Source organism: Bos grunniens, chromosome X (genome assembly GCF_055505025.1).
Source record: "Bos grunniens cultivar Pamir isolate PY7600 chromosome X, Bosgru_T2T1.0, whole genome shotgun sequence".
In the NCBI taxonomy this organism is placed as follows: Eukaryota; Metazoa; Chordata; class Mammalia; order Artiodactyla; family Bovidae; genus Bos; species Bos grunniens.
The window spans coordinates 7,501-14,961 of record NC_141194.1 but is presented as its reverse complement, the minus strand read 5'-3'; the positions used below and the strand labels follow the sequence as shown (position 1 = coordinate 14,961).

At 47.7% G+C, this 7,461-nt stretch overlaps 1 long non-coding RNA gene across 1 annotated transcript; it reads left to right on the top strand.

Annotated features, from left to right (window-relative positions):
* Positions 1-343: 343 nt before the first annotated feature.
* On the top strand, positions 344-4,598 carry LOC147339657 (uncharacterized). Its single transcript, XR_015159874.1, has 3 exons — positions 344-481; positions 1,380-1,635; positions 4,325-4,598. It is a non-coding gene; the product is annotated as an uncharacterized LOC147339657 (long non-coding RNA).
* Positions 4,599-7,461: the final 2,863 nt, after the last annotated feature.

The following is a 7,461-nucleotide window of genomic DNA, read 5'->3' as shown; positions in this document are numbered from 1 at the left end:
ATTAATGAGGGTCTTTTTAGTTGGTTTCCTCACGTCCCCCATGTCTGATTCCTGAAAGAACCTGACATCCAGAGTCCAACAAGATGTTTATTTGGAGACATTCACTGGCCATCTTGTTGTTCATCTGGCTCTAAGAATACAGCTTTGTTACTGGTCTCAACACCTCCTGTCCTGTAGCGAGCACAGCGAGCTTGGATTCCTGCGGGGCCACAACCGAATGGGCCATGACCCTCTGCCCTCAGCTGATCTTAATCTGCACCCTAATTGCCAGTGCGCCAGCTGCAAAGAGAGGGAGCTTGTTAACACACCCCTCCCAGGGCATGAGCTCACGGGGGCTGATCCCGCCCAGGGGAGGGGCCCTTCTGGGCGCAGCTCAGCACGCAGGGGTCACCACCGCACACCCCCAGCCCGTTTCCTGGCCAGAGCTGACCCTGAGCCGCTCAGAGCAGGACCTGGACGGACAGACAGCCGCTCCTGGAAGGTCAGTGACTCTGGGCTTCGCTCTGTGCATACTCCGAACACCAGGACTTGCAGAGGCTTCTGCTGCGCCGGGCACTGTCTCCACCCACCACCCCCCTTTGCTGGACTCCTGGGTTCCTCTCACTAGGAGAAGGTCTGCTCGAAACTGCCTCCTACTTGAGGGCCAGATAAAATGATTAGAAAACCAGCCAGAGCTGCAGCCCACGTCCATCCTGACCCTCAGGACTGCACTGCTGTTCCTTGCACTTGGCCGGCACAACAAGGCCTATTTTCTGCCGCTATGAGCCCCTGAGGGGTGAGGATTGGCTGACCCGGCCGGCCAGCCCTTCCCAGGTGTGCCGGGATTGAGGTCTTTATAAACAACCCCTTCCAGGCAGTGGGGCTTCTCTTGTGGCTCAGACTGTAAAGAATCTGCCTCCAATGCAGGAGATGCGGGTTCCATTCCTGGGTCGGGAAGATCCCCTGGAGGAGGGCATGGCAACCCACTCTAGTACTCTTGCCTGGAGAAGCCTATGGACAGAGGAGCCTGGCGGGCTACGGTCCATGCAGTTGCAGAGTCGGTGTGGACGCAGGCAACAGAGCTTTTGGAGTTGCTGTTACACAAAGTGGCCGCAAGGCAGCAGCATTTCTTCAGGGCCCAGGTTTTTTCTTTTTTTCCACTCTTTCTGTGCATTCGTTGTTATTTTCTATTGGAGTAGAGTTGATTTCTGAAACTGTGTTTGTTCAGATGTGCAGGAACTTGATTCAGTGATACTCAGACGTTTATCTCTTCTTTCTCTGGGTTCTTGTTCTACATAGGTGACGACTGTGTATTCCCGTGCTCTTCACTAAGTCCCTCTTGATCATCTCTTTGATACATAGTAATGTGTATATTCATAATGTGTATTCATAATTCCCAGGTGCCGCTAGCAGTAAACAGCCTGCCTGCCAATGAAGAAGATGCAAGAGACGCCGTTTCGATCCCTGGGTCAGGAAGATCCCCTGGAGGAGGGAATGACAACCCACTCCAGTTTTCTTGCCTGGAAAACCCCCCTGGACAGAGGAGCTTGGTGTCTCAGAGTTGGACACGACTGAGCGACTAAGAACACTCCAATATGTATATGTTATTAGCAAACTCTTAATTTATCCCTCATCCTTAACATCTTTTTGATAATTGTAAGTTGGTTTTCTAAGTTTGTGAGTGTTTCTAACTGGGTGAGATACTTCATTTCCTTTAGGTGGATCAGATTGTAAAGCATCTGCCTGCCTGCAATGTGGGAGACCCGGGTTCAGTCCCTGGGTTGGAAGATTCCCTGGAGAAGGACATGGCAACCCACTCCAATATTCTTGCCTGGAGAATCCCATGGATGAAGGAGCCTGGGGGGCTGCAGTCAGTGGGGCTGCAAAGATTCGGACACGACTGAGCGACTTCACTGCACTCACTGGAGTGTAATTCTCAGTGATATCTCACGGCGTTTGTCTGTCTCTGACCTGCGCTTGATCAGTCTGTCCATCCATGATGCTGTTGGTGGCATTATACCAAACTGCGCTTCTGATCGCTAAGTGTGTGCTGAGTTGCTTCAGCCGTGTCTGACTCTTTGTGACCCCATGGACTGCGGCCCCCCAGGCTCCTATGTCCATGGGATTCTCCAGGCAGGAATCCTGGAGCGGGTTGCCATTTCCTTCTCCAGGGATCCTCCCGTCCCAGGGCCTTCTGATGGGCCTGTCACTAACAGAGGTGACGAGCATCTTGTCTTGTGCCTCATGGGAGTCCCTGTGCCTTCTTGGAAGAGATCTGTTTCCATCTCGGGCCCTTTTATTTCTTGGGTTGCTTGCTTTGTTTTTTTGACATTGAGCTGCACAAACTCTATGTTTTGGACATGAATTCCTTGTGGGTATGTTTGATTGCAAATATATTTTCGCATTCTGAGAGTTCTCTTTTTCTTTTGTTTAGGGTTTCCTCTTCTGTGCAGATGCTTTGAGGTTAATTAGGTCCTGTTTGGTTACTTTTGATTTATGTTTCATTATTCTAAGATCTGGAGCCCAAAAGAACTTCCCGTGATGAATGTCAACGTGTGTCCTGTGTATATTTTCCTCAAGAATGTCATAGTCTCCATCTTTCCATTTAGATCTTGTATTTTTGTGTATGGTGTTGGGGAATATTCTAATTCCATTCTCGTTTTAATTGTTGAAAGATCCCACACACTGTTCTTCAGAGGGGCTGTCTCCAGCTTATATTCCCAGCATCAGAGGAGGAGGGTTCCCTTTTATCCACAGCGTCTACAGCACTTAATGTTTGTAAAGGGCTTGACAGTGGCCATTCTGACCGGCTTGAGGTGACAGCTCATTGCAGGGTTGACAGGCACTTCCCTGATATTTAGCGATGTTGACGTCATTTTGTGTGAGTTTTTTCCTAAAGGATGTGAGTTAAAGGTACCTGTTGAGCTTGGCTCTGTGACCGTCTGCTAAGTTTTGAATTCTTGTTTGTTGACCCTCCCTGGGAGACTTCCGGAGGGCAGTTGTTTACTTACAACCCCACGGACGTTGTGAATACTGAGTGCCTGGAAAGATTGAAGGCGGGAGAAGAAGGGGACGACAGAGGATGAGATGGTTGGATGGCATCACCGACTTGATGCACATGAGTTTGAGTGAACTCCGGCAGTCAGTGATGGACAGGGAAGCCTGGCGTGCTGCAGTCCATGGGGTTGCGAAGAGTTGGACACGACTGAGGACTGAACTGAACTGCACACAGCTTTTAGAGTTGCTGTTACAACAAATGGCCACAAGGCGGCAGCATTGCTTTTGCTTCAAACTCCACTTGTAAATTTCTTTTTCTGTGCATTCTTGTTTTATTTTGGAGTAGGGTTGATTTCCAGTAGTGTGTTTGTTTCACGTGTACAGGAGCTTGATTCAGTGATACACGGACATTTATCAATTCTTTTTTGGGTTCGTTTTCCCCAGATAGAGGATTACAGTGTCTCCAGTAGGCTGCCCTTTGCTATTCAACCATTGTTTCCTGGTTCTCTGTTTGATGTATATTGATGTCTGTTTGTTCCTTGCAAACTCTTCATTTGTCCTGCATCCCTAACTTGATTTTTTTAATAATCATAAGTTGGTTTTCTAAGTTTGTGAGTCTGTTTCTACTGTGTAATAGCCTACATTTGCATTAATTTTAAGAAGATACCTGTCAGTGATACCTTCTGATATTTGTCTGTCTCTCTCTGCTTTCCGTTACTTAGTATGGTAATCACTCTATCCATCCACGCAGCTGTCACTGGCATTATTCCGTTCTGATTCAGGGCTGGGTAGCATTCCAGTGCAGAGGTGCACCACTCTGTCTTCATTTTCCTGTCAATGAATATCCTGGTTGAATTTGTTGCAGGGGGAAGGAAAAAAGGGGCTTCCCTGGTGGGTTAGCTGGTAGAGAATCTGCCTGCCAATGCAGGAGACATGGACTCAATCCCTGATTGGGGAAGATCCCCTGGAGGAGGGCATGGCAACCCACTCCAGTGTTCTTGCCTGGAGAATCCCATGGATTCTGGTGGGCTGCAGTCCATGGGGTCACGAAGTGCTGGACACGACTGAAGTGACTGAGTGCATGCAAAGGAAAAAAAGAGGAGTGAGTTTTTTATTCTTTCCCTTTTTTGAGAAGAAAGGAGATAAAGCAGTGAGCAGGTGTGAACATTCCTAATTTTTTTTTTTTTTTACCTTTAACTGCTCATAACTCGAAATGTCTGTACTAAATTTGCTTTTCTGCCCCCTAACTGCTGGAGCTACAATAAACACTTTTTCCTTGGACTGTGTGCTAAATACATCCTCTGGTGTTTACCCTTACCACACCCTTCCCCTTGTTCTTACATATCAGGAAGAAGGCCGCAGAGACACCAAACTGCCGGAGTCAGTTCCTGGGCTACTGACTTAAGCCTATGACTGTCATTGAAAAAATTCATGAGGAAGAAACCGAGATACTATCCCCTTTGTTCCTCATCACTGACTCCTGACTGTGAGCCCTTGCCTTATATAAGCCCCTAGACTCCTCATGGGCAGGGGAAGGGGGGCACAGTCCTTGAGGCATGACCCTACTGTGTTCCCCTCTCTGCTGGCTTGAGAATAAAAGCCACCTTCGCATCTCCTTCAAACTCTGTCTCTGTATTTTTTATTTGGCTTCACTGGGCAGAGAAGGCCAAGATTTTGGCCAGCAGCAATTCTAGTTCTTGGCCATTGTCAGTCGAGCTGCCCTGAAAACAAGGGTCACGGGTCACTGTGAATTCTGATTTTCTCTGGGTCTGAGCCCAGACACGGGATTGTCGGGCCATGTGGTTTCTCGGTGTTTATCTGATAAGGAACCTCGTTGCTGGTTTTGATAGTTCCCGCACCCATTTATACCCCTACTGAGAGTGTAGGAGAGTTCCCTTTTGCCTCTACCCTCTGCAGCACGTATTCTCTGTAGGTTTTTAGACGGTGGCCTCTCTGACCTGTGGGAGGGGATTTTTCATGGGAGTTTTGGTTAGTGTGGATATAATACATAGTGGCATGCTGCAGTCCATGGGATTGCAAAGAGCAGGACACGACTGAGCAACGGAACTGAACACTTGGTGAGCCGGAGGAATTCTCCTGGTACTTTGCGATACTGTACAGAGTGACTACAGTTTACCTCTTGACATTGTCTTCTTGAAAGGTGGCCCTGTTTGAATTCCTGTCTGATGATTTACCCCGGGACATGACTGGAAGGGAGGGGTAGTTTACAGTCCGCAGGCCTCGTGAATATGAAGAGCCAAGCAGCATTAGGTTTAAGCTGTTTTTCTGGAAGACGGCCCTAAGGAAACAGCATTGTTTCCTGCCCCACTCTGGTCCTCAGACATTGCGTCCCATTGAAAACTCTGTTTATGGCTTGTCAGCTACAGTGGAATGTGCCAGAAGAAACACCCAAGACTTGAGCCTCATTTCTCCTTCCCCCTTACCCAGGGTCTCCAGGACACACCCCAGTTTGTGGACACCACTCTGCAGAGGGTGCTGTCATCTGTAGGTGGGGTGACGCTAAGGATGGAAGCTGGAGGTAGGAACCCCAGCCTAGGGGACGTAGAGTGGCCAGGGGACCTTGCAAACCTGTTTCAGCCTGGAGGCTCCACCAATTCTTGGGTGATGTAGGCTTGGTTTCTCTGCAGGAGGTTCCGCCAGCATCTGCAGATTGGTAGCTCATGCAGAGGGCAGGAGGCACCCCAGGTCCATCGTGGGGTAACACTTCCTGCCACACGCTCCCAGCTCCGTCTGCACTGAGACCCTCCAGTCTTGGGACCAAAACCACCTCAGGCTCCAGGGATGTGACACCATCCGGGTCACCATGTCCTGAGGGCAGTAGAGTCAGCCTTTCTGATTCCTTTTTTATACCTTTATTCGCTATTTTGATTTGGCATATGTAGTTGAATGACAAGGTTGTGGTTTTTTTTTTTTTCCTTTTGGATTGACAGCAACTTGATTCACTTGTACTTAGATGTGTATATCTTCTCTTCCAGTTTCTTTTCTGATCTAGGATGTTACAGTGTCCAATAGCATTCCTGTTTACACAGTGGTTCCTGGTGGATACTTAAAAAAAAATAATATTAGCCTCCCTATGTTAGACTGAGTCAGTTCATTACTCCCTGTCCTGTATCCGGTCCCATGACTTCATGGCAAATAGATAGGGAAACAGTGGAAACAGTGGCTGACTTTATTTTTCTGGGCTCCAAAATCTCTGCAGATGGTGACTGAAGCCATGAATTTAAAAGATGCTTACTCCTTGGAAGGAAAGTTATGACCAACCTAGACAGCATATTGATAAGCAGAGACATTACTTTGTCAACAAAGGTCCTTCTAGTCAAGGCTATGGTTTTTCCAGTGGTCATATATGGATGTGAGAGTTGGACTATAAAGAAAGCTGAGTGCCAAAGAATTGAACTGTGGTGTTGGAGAAGACTCTTGAGAGTCCCTTGGACTGCAAGGAGATCCAACCAGTCCATCCTAAAGGAAATCAGTCCTGAGTGTTCATTGGAAGGACGGATGCTGAAGCTGAAACTCCAACACTTTGGCCATCTGATTCGAAGAGCTGACTCATTTGAAAAGACCTTGATGCTGGGAAAGATTGAGGCCAGGAGGAGAAGGGGACGACAGAGGATGAGCTGGTTGGATGGCATCACTGACTCAATGTACCTGAGTTTGGGTGGATTCTGGGAGTTGGTGATGGACAGGGAGGCCTGGCATGCTGAGATTCATGGGGTTGCAAAGGGTCACACACGACTGAGTGACTGAACTGAACTGTCCCACAGTTTTGTTTTTTCTTTCTGGGGACCATTGATTCTCTTCTGAGTCTGTGAGACTTTCTCTGTGGTAAAGATGAAAGTCTGTATCATCTGTATCCATTTTTAGATCCCAGATACAAATGCTATCTTATGCTAATATCCCTTCCTGTCCCCCTCACCTCACTTGCTATGATCATGTCTAGTTTCTTCCCTGAGGCCACCCATGGCATTCTTTCCTGCTTGTTATGGCTGAGTGATGGTTCCTCGTGTCTGTGTACCCCATCTTCTTTATTCCTTGTGATTTCTTTGTTTGCAATTTTTTTCCCCATTCTGAAGACTGTTTTTCTCTTTCATTTAGGGTTCCTTTGCTGTGCAAACACTTGTAAGATTAATTCAGTCCTGTTTTCTTTCTTTTTTAAAAATATAAAGTTATGTAATCGGAGGCTAATTACTGCACAATATTGTATTGGTTTTGCCATACATTGACATGAATCTGCCACGGATGTACATGTGTTCCCCATCCTGAACCCCCATCCCACCTCCCTCCCCATCCCATCCCTCAGGGTCATCCCAGTGCACCAGCCCTGAGCACCCTGTCTCATGCATCGAACCTGGACTGGTGATTCATTTAACATATGATAATATACAAGTTTCAATTCCATTCTCCCAAATCATCCCACCCTCGCCCTCTCCCACAGAGTCCAAAACACTGTTCTATACATCTGTG